This window comes from Anabrus simplex, chromosome X (assembly GCF_040414725.1).
Source record: "Anabrus simplex isolate iqAnaSimp1 chromosome X, ASM4041472v1, whole genome shotgun sequence".
Classification (NCBI taxonomy): Eukaryota; Metazoa; Arthropoda; class Insecta; order Orthoptera; family Tettigoniidae; genus Anabrus; species Anabrus simplex.
The window spans coordinates 130317250-130332610 of NC_090279.1; the positions used below are offsets into that span (position 1 = coordinate 130317250).

General features: G+C 41.5%; 1 pseudogene; it reads right to left on the reverse strand.

Moving 5' to 3' along the window:
* Window positions 1-3552: 3552 nt before the first annotated feature.
* On the reverse strand, window positions 3553-14868 carry LOC137503349 (zinc finger protein ZFP2-like; annotated as a pseudogene).
* Between the last annotated feature and the right edge of the window lie 493 nt (window positions 14869-15361).

Sequence of the window (15361 nt, forward strand, 5' to 3'; positions counted from 1 at the left end):
AATACTTATCTCAGATTAAGACCTACGACAGAAATAGACACTAACATCCCCTCGTACATCAGTCCTCTTTAACACTACTTAAGCCAACTGTAACAGTCAATAGTATCAAGATATGCCACTTATGCAGGAAATAAAATATAAATACAATGTAAGAAAGAAAACCATACACAGGAACCAAAATGATAAAAGGAAACTCATATGCTAAGGAGCGAGTTTGTAGGATTCAAAGGTAAATTGAAATGAAACATGATTTTTTGATTTATGGAGCTATATTCTACCTACTATCCACAGTGTTACAGGAATAAAATTGTGTAGAAATTTGAACAAAAGTTTTAGTGATAATAGTATATCATAATCGCATGACATTATATTCAGCAGTGTTAATCATCAATTAATATACATCAGCCAGAAAACTATCCAATACAACACAAATACAAGATCATTCCTTTATGAAAGAGAGACTGCAACTGACAAGGTACAACATAATACTTTTCTCTCTTATTGCAGTTTAACATTGCACTGACATTTCAAAAGTTTTCAGCAACACCATTTGTATTTTCCCAAGGAACTTACTATATGATACATCTTTCAGTCTGTCAAAAGAGGCACCTAGGGCCACACACTGAAAAATATTGAGATTTGTACTTCTTTTGCATCTACTAAAGGATGGCAAATCTCTGGCAGAGTAGTGTTTGAAGAAACCAAGACATGATAGCACATACTCTGTTCCTAAATACTGCACCAAAACACAACATATCAATCAATCAGTCATCTGCATTTAGATGATAAACAATGTCAAGCTACAAAATTGTATGCATCCCTTGTATTCATTAACCTACACTATTTATAATAAAAAAATGTTCTATTTTATGTGACAGTGGGATATATCAAAATTTTTCTGCTACATGGAAAAGGATGGAATCATGAATATATATTGGAGGGTTTAAAAGACAAGAGAGAGCTTACAGATTCTGTGATTGCTCCCTCTTACAACATGCAGGCGGTACAAATAATGCTTCCTTTCAGTCCATCCGCAGGAGAGGAGTTCTAATAAATTTACAGATATATGTAGCATCAGGATCTACATACAATAATATGGCAGCTGATCCAGCACAAAACATTCCCATGCCAAGTCACAACATAGCTCCATCTATTAAGAGCTATGTCCAAGAAATTGCTTGCTAATTTAGTACAGTACTATGAACAATATGCTGTTACTTCCACAACATTACGGTGTGCAAGGGACTTTGCTGTGACCTAGACGAAATGCCAGTTGAAGATAGTGGAAACTCACTTCAGACAGTGCCATTTGTACCTACTGTATATCGAAGGCAGAAATCTATGTTGGTGGTTGCAGAGTAGGCTGATCTGTGGTCTGACAGCATGCACTCCAACCGGCCAACCAAGCAGAGGAGGGGTGGCTATGGTTCCACCGTGTTTCTACACCTCTGCATTTGGGACACAGAAACGGGCTTTTCCCCTACCACTGGCTGTCCTGAGAATGGTTTTTCCTTTCGCCTGCAGTAAGGCGAATGATGGGACAGTTCCTAGTATATGTCACGGCCACCAAACATCTTGCCCTCACCACAAATCTCCTTGCTTAAGATGATGATGCTTGTTGATTAAAAGGGCCTAAAATCTAGTTCATTGTTTTAAGAGAAATTACAACTAGGCAACCATCCCCTATATATATTAGTAATCGGAGAGAAGAAATGGGAAGGGGGCTGACACTAGGAAAATGATGGTATCTGCTAAGGAGATCCAGGGCCATGGAGGGAAAATAAGACTCCCTAGGCCTCCATACATAATACAATCGGGGGCAGAAAAGAACAGGTCGTGATCGAGGTAGATCAGATAGGATAGATGAAATTGGAGAGCCTGGCACAAGTAAGTGGAAGCAGTGCCAAAATTCAATTACAGGCTCCGTGGTAGCCAACCCAAGTTCCCAAGTGCATAGCCCACATGGGACACCTTTTAGTCGTCTCTTACAGCAGGCAGAGGATGCTGTGGCTGTTATTCTACTGGCCCTACCCACAGGGGGACAAATATGATAAGGCTAGTTGCTTTACGTTGCACCGACACAGATAGGTCTAATGGCGATGATGGGACAGGAAAGGCATAGGAACGGGAAGGAAGCAGCCGTGGCCTTAGTTAAGGTACAGCCCCAGCATTTTCCTGGTGTGAAAATGGGAAACCACAGAAAACCATTTTCAGGGCTGCCGATAGTGGGATTCGAACCTATTATCTCCTGAATACTGGATACTGGCCGCACTTATGTTTCAAATCCGAAATTCATTTGCCTTGGTGTGGTATGTTTTCATGTTCTGGCCTCAGGAGATTGGTAAAACAAGAACAGTAAAGATGCTTACCTCAAATATCTTGTACTTTTTCTTGAAACACACAAACGAAGATAACAGATATGCGCATACAAATCAAAGTAAAGCAGAATGTCACAAATGTCAAAAACGTGGTCGTCCCACGTGGTCCAAGTTGTCAAACTCAAACTGACCAATAGCAATCGGAAGATGTTTCTACCAATAGGAGCTGCCGTATTCGTCACGTGGGCTTAGGGTGAGTGACGTGATGTACAACAGCGCGCCCACGCGGGTGGAGGGCAAAAGTATTCAGTCTGAGCCGGGCCCTCGGAAGGGTAGGACCTATGCCGCTGTCAAACCCTTGCATGTGGTAGTGGTGGGGTTAAGGTTCGGCAGTTCGGTTCACTGCCGTCTCAATCCTACATATATAGATTGAGACGGCGGTGGTTCGGTTATTGATGTTGGGGAGGAAGGGGCGTTATCGTTGAAGGAGGGATTGGATATGGGTGCGGTATAGTAGCTATTACTGAATGAAAACTGCTCATTTGGGAGCTTTAATTTGAAAATGCAACAACCCGACAACATTATAGAGATCATTTTGCAGTTGCTCACAATCTTGAAACTTATTTATTACTCTGTACAGAATAACATCATCTGCAAAAAGCCTTATCCCTGATTCCACTTCTTTACACATATCATTGATATATATAAGAAAACATAAAGGTCCAATACTACTGCCTAGAGGAATTCCCCTCTTAATATTTACAGGGCAGGAGCTTCACCTACTCTAATTCTCTGAATTCTATTTTCTTAAAACAGAGCCACCTATTCAGTCACTCTTTTATCTAGTCCAATTGCACTCATTTTTGCCAGTAGTGTCCCATGATCTACCCTATCAAAAGCCTTAGACAGGCCAGTCGCGATACAGACCAATTGACCTTCTGAATCCAGGATAACTGATATATCTTGCTGGAATCCTACAAGTTGTGCTTCAGTGGAATAAACTTTGCAACAGTATGGCTTCTCTTCTGTTTGTGTCCGCATATGAACAGTTAGGTCAGACTGCCTTTCTTTCTGAATGATTTGCCACAGACATTGCACCTGTTTGGCTTCTCGCCTGTATGGGTCCGCATATGTTCGGTTAGTTTGCCTCACTTTATGACTCGCCTGTATGTCTCCACATATGTTCGGTAAGTTTGCCTCCCTTTATGAATGATTTGCCACAGACATTGCAGCTTTATGACTTCTCCCCCGTATGGGTCCGCATATGACCGGTTAGATTGCCTTTCTGGATGAATGATTTGCCACAGACATTGCAACTGTATGGCTTCTCGCCTGTATGGGTCTGCATATGACCTGTTAGACTGCTTTTCTGTATGAATGATTTCCTACAGACGTTGCAAGTGTACGGCTTTTTGCCTGTATGGGTCCGCATATGTGCGGTTAGTTTACCTCTCTGTATGAATGATTTGCCACAGACATTGCATTTTGTATGGCTTCTCGCCTGTATGCGTCTGCATATGACCGGTTAGACTGCTTTTCTGTATGAATGATTTCCTACAGACGTTGCAGGTGTACGGCTTTTCGCCTGTATGGGTCCGCATATGTGCGGTTAGTTTACCTCTCTGTATGAACGATTTCCTACAGACGTTGCAATTGTACGGCTTTTCGCCTGTATGGGTCCGCATATGACCGGTTAGAATGCTTTTCTGTATGAATGATTTCCTACAGACGTTGCATTTGTATGGCTTTTCGCCTGTATGGGTCCGCATATGACCAGTTAAAAAGCTTTTCTGTATGAATGAATTCCTACAGACGTTGCATTTGTACTGCTTCTCTCCTGTATGGGTCGGCATATGTTCGGTTAGCCTACTTTTCCTTGTGAATGATTTGCCACAGATATTGCAGCTGTATGGCTTCTCGCCTGTATGGGTACGCATATGACCGGTTAAAGTCCCTTTCTGTACGAATGATTTGCTGCAAACATTGCATCTGTACGGCTTATCGCCTGTATGGGTCCGCATATGTTCGGTTAGTTTACCTCTCCGTATGAATGATTTGCCACAGACTTTGCAACTGTATGGCTTCTCGCCTGTATGGGTCCGCACATGATCAGTAAGAGTGCCTTTCTTTATGAATGACTTGTTACACACATTGCACCTGTATGGCTTCTCTCCTGTTTTAGTCAGCTTGTGATAAGATAAACTGCTTTTCTTGACAAACGATTTGCAACATACAGTGCAAAAATGAGACTTGTTGCCTGTGTGAATACCCATGTGACCTGCTAGTTTTTTCCAGCTGAAGGATTTTCCACAGACGTTGCACCAGTATCGGTGCTCGCTCGTGTGAGACCGCATAACGTCCGGCCTTTTTCTGAAATTTTTATGAGATACTGAGCATTCGTTTATAATCCCACCTTTATGCATTCGCGTGTCCTCTGTCAGCATTTTCCTCTTTGTAAAGCATTTATCAGAAAATCCGCACGCTTGGAGCGGGTGGATCCTGAGGTGCTTCGACAAGCTGCTTCGGCTACATAACACCTTTCCGCAGTGATCGCACTTGAAGGGTCGATCTTCCTTGTGTCTCTTCAGATGTCGCAAGAGGTCCAACTTCCTACCCAGGACTTCACTGCACACACAACACCTAAAACTAGATGATCCGCCGTCCGGAGGTTGATGATCTCTATAGCTCACCTCGGGTCTCGATCTACAGTGACAAATTAAAACCATGTGACCATTAGTTCAACAGCCAAATCCACTACAACTCTCACACAGGGGATTTGCTACTGGACATTCCAATCACTGATATCCAGTGCAGAAGGCTCCTTACTCAAACATTACATTCCGGAGAGGAAACATCATCTGAGGTTAAATTTCAAAAGCTCTCACTTTTTACGAGAATATGTTGCGCCTTTTCTTAATCACGATATCACGAGCAAGAAACTTGTCACGGTTTAGAAATGTACGAGTTAATTTTGAAGAAAGCATGAGAAGTGGTCCAGCCTAAAAGGGTAAATACTCATACAAGCTCTTTAATCCAGCACTTATAATTCTATCGAAATCCGTAGTCTGTTCTCCTACATAAAGAATGGCATATGCTTTGGAGTTTTTATCTTGTTGAAGCACTCTGCGCCTTGTCGCAGGCAAGTAATAATTTTTGTAAAGGACCTTGTTCTTGAGGTTGTTTGAGAGAATGTCTGTGTTGTAGATATTAATAAAGTTGAGAACGTTTGTCGACATTCAGCAAGATCTGTTGAAACATGGCTAATCTTTTATGAATGTTATTTTGTCACACAAATATACATATTGTATTTGTACATTGTTATCATATCACTGTACCATTTTATTATGTCACTGTGTCGCTTTTCCAAAATATGTATCTTTGATGTGCAAACGTAGCCAACCTACACATAGGACGGTAGGTTTATACAAGGACGTTCATACTTACTACCATGTACTACATCAGTCTACGTCTTAATTCCTGTATTTAACACGGAAGCCACTAATCCTGATGAAATCCTGGAAAAGCTGAAATATAACAAGTATACGACGGCTCTCTCGCCAGCATTGATACTGTCTTTTCTCCTCAAGACACTGCTGTTAAAGACATTATGAAGGCAACACAGAATATGGCTTTGGTGGTAGCGTTTTATTACAATGTTCTAATATCCTGATTTTGAAACCAAACGCAACCTATCATGCCCTTGAATATTCTTACACGTATTACTTTAACAATACGGATAGAAGGAGCATGAAAATCAAGGCTTGAGCCAAAATTCGAGATGACAAGACGTTGAATTGCACCGTAGTGGATATTGCTGCTATGTAAAAGAAGGAATATTATTCTATTTATTTCAAAAGATCACGGGCAACGTGATTATTTTTAGTGGATTCATAACATAGTTGGATAGCATCCAATTCTGAGCCTGTCTCCCCACCACAGAGTAGTTCTACATATTCTACGGAAGAAGGGCGGGAAATGCAAATTTCTTGGTTAAAGGTGAGATCCGCTTACAACTGCCACATGGGAAAATCGATCACGCGGGCTAAAATATATCGTAGCATGAACTGGTACATTCCAGTTCATGCTGTATGAACTGAATTCACATGGCCCAGTCGAATGCATGACTGGCTCACAAGCAAAGTAATGGGAGGCTCGACCATGTATTGTTACTGCACTCTTTGGAGAAAATAAGTGGACAAATGAAAGGGGGGCATTGATTCCAGATATGACAGATTAAATCTCTTGATCATCAAACAAGGTATTGATGTTGACACCATTAGACAACAGGGGGCAGAAAATACGACACTGGATTGTATGTCATGCGTTCTGTGGCATAACACACCAAGCAAAGGTGCAAAAGCCAGTAACCCTTCTTAATTACGTGAATACGTGATTCCTGTGACAAGTAATTTATCAGGTTCACAATTAGTTTTCAGTAAAATGATGTTTCATTTTGCATTGATAAATATTGTACACGAACCAGCTATATTGCTGTAACACGTGCCGCTTCTCAGGTGACAGATACGGGTTCCCCGCTGGCCTGCCGATGAACTTGAGCAAAATATAAAAGCTCTCGCGTACCAAACATGTACAAATTCTTTAATGGCAACTTTGGCGGAGATGGAGACGTTCACTAGGGACCAGATGGCGGAAGAGGTACACTAAATTTCTGGAAGTTAATGCAGATAAGAGGGTAGCGTTTCTTCTCTAGAGGAGTGGCTGCAAAAGGCATCTGTTCTCCACGTCTGCAACTGCGTTACTACCTTCCGTCATGAGCCCTTAAATGCTTCAAACCAAGCCGGCCGTAAAATAATACCGTTACACCATTACAGAAATATGTCTCATGGTATCGGAGCCAAGGTTAGTGCAGCCCCTGGCATTGGCATTGGCATTGGCAGTGCCCAGTCAGCATGAAAACTATGCTAGGTTTACCGTCGCACGGGCTGTGACGGCTAACCATGCTAGTACCCCCATTTTGTATCCCATCATTGAATTATGCCTGGGTGAAGTAGCGAATAAGCCACTGCACTTGAGAGAAGGCTTGTAGGCATCTGAGAGGTGCGGAAAAAAATATGGAATAGAGAAAAGTCATGTGAAAAGAGGTGTGGTTACTAACTGGTGTACAACAGAAACCGAAGAACAGCTCATGGTGTTGACATTGTCATATCAGCTAAATTTGACGGTTCAGTCTCCGAGGTGCAAAAGTTTAACAATCGCTTGATGCAACTCGTCCGCATTAGGGAGAGAAGGAAATTCCAATGTTTCAGCGCAACGCTCCACAAACTGACGTGCGCATGGAAACCAAAGATCCGTTCTGGGCACTGCCTGACATGAAGACCGCTGCCGCTGATCTGAATGGACGTGTCGGACCGAGGAAAGAAGAACAAACAGTCCATGGCGTTCATGGACATGGAGAAAAGAACGATGCCCAACAAATTCGCGATTATGCAGAAACTGATCATCGCAAACACACGGTTCAAAAAGAGTGATAGTCATCTACTCTGTACTACAGTGGCTCCCATCCAATTCGCATTGACTACATCCTTGTGAGAGGGTGAAAGATCGAAGATGTTCTAGAGATAACAGTTGCCCCTTATTAAATCCTTGCAATGCAACAACGACCAGTCTTCTAAGCTGTGGATAAAGTCACCAAGAGCCCAATACTTCACAGGAAATAGACAAATTGGGATCAAATGGTTGCCCCTGAAGAAGGAGACTAACGTCGTTGCAAAAGTTACAGAGTCACAAATCACCATAGTTGAAGTGAGCCGGACTAAACTGAAAGACGCCTTTCGCTCTATTCCTGGAACAATTAAGTCAGGGCGACGACAACGAAGGATTAAACATGACATATGGCCAAGGAATGAAGATGTTAAATATGCAGTACGGTTGAAGAACCAGCTGTACCACGAGTTTCTTGCTCGTTGGAATGCCTACAAGGCAGCCACTCGTAAAATGGAGGTATTTGCGTAACAAAATCAAACCGGTAGGCAGGTCTATATGTGAAACATGACATGCGCGAATTCGAGCGGAATTTTTAACGGGTAGTCAATCGAGCCATCGCAAAACGTCAGAAGTCCAACGTTTTTACGGCATCAATGAGGAAACAGACGATTTGCTACTGGACAGGCGGGAAGCGCGAGTACACTGGTGGAACTATTATGACAACATCTCAATCATGGAATTTCCGTATCTACCAATCCTAATCACCTCCGCTGTTGAAGGTCCAACGTAGGAAAATGACGTCACTAAAGTCCAGACTATGCTGAAGGAAATGAAACCAGAGAAAGCCATCTGTCCCGATTATCTTCCAGCAGAGTTTTGTTTCTCTCAATGGGGGGATGCAGCAGTGTGGCTACAGCAAGCTTTTCAACCATATCATCAAAGAAGGTCAAAAACAAACAGACTAGCGACGGAGTATCAATTCAGAAATAGGGGAAGCCCTGCCGATTTTTCTAATCACGGCCCGAACATACTTCTGAGCCTCGCAATGAGAGACTTAGAACAAATCTTCGACAAAAGGATTAGCGATTTAGACAAACATACAACAAGCCAAGCTGGATTTGTGTAAAATTGTGGCGCAATAGGAGAAACCCATGCTGCCGGACTATTACTTGAGAAACACTGTGAAAAGAATAAGAGGCTTCATCACAAATTTCTGGACCCTTAGAAGCCCTTCCATCGGGTACTTCATGACCTAATCAGTCAGCCCTACGAGTACATGGCATTCCAGAGCACCTTGCTGAGAGGGTATAATTGCTCTACAAAGAAAAAATGAGCTGTGTTCAAGCTGCCGCAGGAGCGTCTGATGACTTCCGCATAACTGTAGGAGTCCATCAAGGCCCCGGCTTATCACCACTGCAGCTCATTCTTGTGATGGACATAATTACCACAAACCAGCGCAGTCCAATACTATGGACACTTCTCTAAGCAAATGATATCATTTGGCTGAAGAGAATAAGCTAGACCTGCAGCGTCAAACAGAAGACTGGAACAATCGACTAGCGCAATAAGCCCCGCGCCTCAACAAGAACAAGACAGAATACATTGCATTACATCGTCGAGAAGTTGGAACCATGCATGTTGACGTTGAAGATATAGCACGAGTAGAGATATTTAAGTATATTGGCTCCACAATCTATGATTATGGCCGACTTACTGATGAAGTCAAATTAAGGATATACAAAGCCTGACTGAAGTGGAGAATGACAACAGGCGCCCTTCCGAACTTTGGACGAAGGGTCATCTCTAAACTAAGTTCTACCGAACTGATATCTGTCCTATCGATATCCATCCTATCGTTTTCTAGGTCAACGAATGCTGACCAGCTCTAGAGGTAGAACGCCAACTAAGCATCATGGATACGAAGTTGCTTAGGTGGAAGGCTGGCATAATTAGACTAGATCACATTTCAAATGATGTTATTAGAAAACGTTTTGGCAATGCACCGATCCAGAAGAAAATTGGGGAAAGGCGTGTGGGCTGGTTTGGGCATGTGTTGCGTGTAGAGGACGATATATTGGGAAAGTCAGACTATTACACAGATAGTCGGTGAAAAGAGGCACTAGGGACGAACCAGACAGCATAGACTGATAAAGTGCACTACGGCCTGAAAGTTGGAAGACTACATGCAGACATGGCCCGAGACTGATCTAACTGGAGTCAATGAACCACAACACCGGACCCTACCACCAGATGCAGACTGATGAATATTCTGTTACAAAAATGAAATGCAATGGATATTTTACACATCCTAACATTCAAATTAGTTTATTGTATGTTCAAATTTTCTCCCCTAATGCCCATGTCCGATATCTATAAAAACTTATTTTCACAAAATAGTGTTTGAATGGCTGAACGCTTCTGGATTTCATGTTTAAGTGACTCCTATAAATGCATTGTGAAGAAAACCTTATAACTCAAAAAAATAAAAAAATGGGTATATCTGTGTTAAATGGGAAGGACAGTTAGAATATCCGGTGAAATTCTATTAGTACCTACAAGAGGGGAGTCCATCAGTGTATACTAGCCTGAATAGAATTTTGCAATTCATATGTCTGCTTACATACGTCATAGACAGCAGACGATCATATTAATCAGTTTGTTATTTTCACCCCGATCACGCCTATAAATATGAAGACCATGGAGGAGTGGCACAAGGTGGTCAGCTGAGGGCCATATAACACTCAATGCTCTAAGGCTGGAAGGAAGCCACATAACTAAGTGGTTACTTCAGGACCATGTGTCTCTACACAAACGGAAGTAAGCCTTATCACTAATTATTTAGCTCAGGACGATGTGTCTCTCCACAAATGGAAGGTAATCTCATCACTAATTGGTAACCACAGAAATACGTGTATTTTCACAAGTCAGCAATTAGGAAATTTTATGAATCTTAAAATCTTTTCTTATGTAATTCAATACCCAACTGGCATGGCAAATAGTTTAGACATTTTAAAGGAAGTCATTTCAGTTGCGGCATGATATTTGTAGACTGCTGAAATGAGAGTGAGGAAACAATAGCGCCTGAGGTGAGATATAAAACAAAGTGGGAAGTAGCAGATAAGATGCGGTCGACTGAATCCTTCAGAAGCATCTAAAATCTATGATGTAAAATGGACTAAGCTACGTAGACAATGGACTGTCCTCTGACATATATGCCAAGAAAAAAGAAGAGACATAAAATGCATGTCGCTTCGCTGGTCTCTGCACAAAATATGTTTAGAAAGTAGAAAGCTAATTTAGACTCCATCAAAAATACAAATATGATTGTGTGTGAAAAGGATTCATAAGCAACATTTTTACAGGTCGTCATAATACAAGATTGTTCTTTAACGTAGCCTATTGTGTCCTGTTACACACGAATTACAAACAAACAGAGAGTGTGAGCTGGTACTTGGTAGTTCTGAGGACCGACATGAATATTTCTTGCCACTAGTTGTGAAAGTACAGTAGGAACAAGTCAGTGCATCACATAAGAGCCGAGAAGACTCTAACCACTCACAAAATCAAATAAACCATTCAGAATTCATAGTTTCCATCACAAATCTGGTTTGAAGTCAAACCTTAGGCTATGACTAGCCATCGCATGACCTGCTGATACAAGCGCTTGGTTAAGAGCACCAATCCGAGACTATACAATCATTTCCCACGGATTATCAAAGATCACTGCACACAGTAACCAACAAAGGTGTGACAGCAAAAAATTAATTAGCAATGTCACAACTACAGTTCAAAAACACGACTGCATTAAATGTTTTAAAACAGGACATACACTTGTGGTACTTTGTAAGGTCAGTGACAATAATTACAATTTTGAAAGAATATTATATCACTACGTTATTTACCTATTCTTCTTCTTCTTCTTCTTCCTTCGTTATGCCCATTCATAGAGCGCGTTTGAACTTGTTAGTTGGTTTGATGGTTTGTGCCTTCTTATCCTCCCAAAATCTCTTCATGAATGCACTGTGTTGCATCTTGCGTTCTGTCGACCACTTCCTACCAGTTGTCTTTTTTGGTTTCTCCCTAAATTTATGATTAGCTACTTTGGTTCTAAAAGCTCCACGATTTTCCATGATGTCGTCTGTAATATTTATTTCTTGGAGGTCCGCCTTAGTTTCTTCTAGCCATTTTATTTTGACCTTCTTTGAGTTGATTACTTTGAATAATCTTTTAGTTAGTCTGTCGCTGTTCATTCTGTAGATATGGCCATAGAAATTAAGGCGCCTTTTCCGTACAGCATCAGTAAACCTGTCGGTGAAGGAGTAGAGGTCCGCTGTATTCCTCTTAATCCACATTCCATTTTCTCTCATAGGACCATAAATTTTCCTGAGAATTTTCCGCTCCTGCTTTTCAATTTCTGTAATTTTAGAGTGACCACCTAAGCATATGGTTTCTGAGGCATATAAAGCTTCGGGCAATACAACTGTCTTGTAGTGTCGTAATTTTGCATTACGCTATATGACTCTTTTGTTGTAGTAATTCCACGTCAGTCTGTATGCCTTATGTAGTTTGGTGTTTCTTTCTACATTGGCACTACTGTCTAATCCTGATGGTAGTATAATTTCTCCAAGGTATTTGAAGGAGGGCACCTGTGAAATAGTGCCGTTTTCCATCTCTAGCGGAGTTCTTTTGCTATTTTGACGTAGATTTTATTATTATTATTATTATTATTATTATTATTATTATTATTATTATTATTATTATTAGCATAGGGCAACAAGTTAGACACAAATATATAGTATTTACAAATATACACAGACAAGAAACATGTTTTATAACAGAATGTCCAGTTGAGTGATCCACTGTATAGCTTCCTCTGTTGGTTCCAAAAAGTCACTCGGGCTACCTGTGTAGGAACGTCGTGTACATTCACTTACAATATGGGGATCATCTGTCGAGATGCACCACAGTCGCACTCTGGTGATGAGATATATTTCCACTTATAAAGGGCATCCCTGCGTCTCCATGATTTGTTCTCACCCAATTCAGAGTGGTCCAAATCTTACGTGGAAGATGACGTTCACCAGAAAAGATGTTGTGTAAGGAACTGTCTGTGGCAACTTTCCAGCGACTTCTCCATTCTTCAAAAGGGTGAAAATTCCCATCAGCCAATGCGACAGCATCATGCAAAGATGGGTCGTGACTCCAACCTCGTTACCTTGAGAACAGGAATATCATCCAAAACAGGCAGTTGAGGGTTCATTTCTATCTTCTTGAACTCTCGGATGGGAGCATTTTATCTTTTAAAAACAGGTGGCATTATACCTGACAGAATTGGGAGCCAATAAAGGGATGTGGACTGGATAGTACCAGATATTAACCGCAAGCTAACATTCAGTTGAGTATCAATTAGTCTTGTATATAGGCTATTCAGCCAAACTGGTGCACAGTACTCACCACACGAGAATACCAGTCCCAAAGCAGATCATAAAGTCTTTGCTGATGAACCCCAACTTGAGCCATACAATTTCTGAAGGATAATATTACATGTTTTGAGCTTTTTTGACAGATTCATAAGATGTTGTTTGTAAGATAGTGTGCGATCAAGTGTAATCCACAAATATTTGGGATAGCTGCTATGCCGAAGTTCTTGGTGACAAAAACGTATGTGAAGTTTAATGCCAGCTTGGCGATTATTCAGGTGAAAACATGACACTTCTGTTTTGTTAGATTTAGGACACAGTTGCCATTTCTTGAAGTACGTTTCAAGTGAAATCAGGTCTCTTTGTAGCACTTCTTCTGTCACACTAAGGTATCGATTTTGAGTGGCTAGTGTTATGATATCAGCATAAAAAAATGTTTGCGATGATGTTTCTGGGTGATCGGAGATATACAAATTGAACAGTAGGGGAGACAGTACCGATCCTTGAGGTAATCCATTTTTGAGCCTCCTTTCTCTACTCATACTATTTCCCATACACACTAGAAATCTTTTGTCATTGAGCATATTGCTTATAACCTGCACGATGGTCCTACGGGGTGCAATTCGGAGAAGCCTGTAAATTAATCCTTACCTCAGACTGCGTCAAATGCTGCTGTAAGATCAATGAATACAGCTGAGGTCTTGAGTTGTTTCTGGAAACCTGCTTCCATGTGGAATGTCAGTGAAAGCACTTGATCACAGCAGCTGCGATTTGGCCTGAATCCAGCTTGATCAACTGTAATACGCTGAAAAATAGTTGCGCTGATTCTGTTGTGGAATATCCTCTCAAAACGAAGGGCAACTGGTCTATAACTGCTTGGGTCATTGGCAGGCTTACCTGGTTTCAAGATGGAAATCACTTTCGTTCGTTTGAATTCTGCCGGGAGTTGTCTGTTCTGTAGAAGGTCGGTAAAAAACCTTAGCAGCCAACTTCTTGCATTCTTCCCTAAATGAATGCGAAATTCTGGATGAATGTCGTCAAAATCTGGAGCTGTACTTGGTTTAACGTCTTTGAGAGCAGCATTGATGTCTTGCACCGGAAGCGGTTGTGAATACCTTGATGTGCGTGATGTTCTTGATTCCAGAGTTTGGAGCTGGCGCCGTATGTATTTGGTATGTTTCTTATCTGATGGAGTTTGGGAAGTTGTGACGATGTGAGATGCTACTTCATCCGGAGTAACTCCAGGCTGTTGCTTCACCAAAGGTTTTCTGCGGTGCCCCCAAGATCTTCTACTGGAATGAGTTAGGTCGATATTCTCCACTGTCTCAATCCACCGTTCTCTCCGGGTAGTATCCATGCTGGAAAGAAGTTCATCAGCTATGTCTTCATCACCAGTATGCAGATATTCGTTATAGAGTGCATCAGTCTCTACATTCCAACCAGGGATGTATTCTTTCCTATGGCATACTCTTCTTACCCGCCATCGTAACTGCATCTACGAAACGCTTGTAATTGTGCTTGGGAGCAATCCACCGAACACATTTTTCCAGTTCTGTGGTGAATGTTGACCAATTTGCTTTTCTGAATTTCCTCCAAGCATGTGGTATTGACCGTACAACAGGAATTTTGATGCCAATGTCCACTAGAATGGGGCCATGTTGACTGTGGGGAAAATGTCCTAACATTTTACGACTGCTATGTAAGGGCTGTCCTGCATCATTGCAGCTAACAAATCACAAGTCAGGATTGAAATCCCTATTTCATGCAGCTGACCGAAAAGTACCAAGAACTTTTGGGTCAAAAATCAGATGGAGATTGTTCATTTCTGTCTATTCTACGAGTTTCTTTACTCATTCATTGTCATTCGAGTACTTCCACAGTTCGTGATGGCTGTTGAAGTCGCCTATATAAACTGCAAGGTGTTGAGCAGTCGGGAGTACGGTACCTGACCACTGTGCGTTTGGGGGTTTATAAATGTTAAAAATAGTAACATGTGCCACTCGCACAGCAACACAATGGATGTCTTCGTCTTCGTTTTGAAAGAGCAGTGAGGCATCTTGGATATTATTACGAACATAAGTAGCTATACCATGTGCACTGTGATATGTTGCACCAAGAGCTGTGAAACCATTAATGAGGCACCTTTTCCGAAACTCTTCTTCATTGGCTGTATGGATT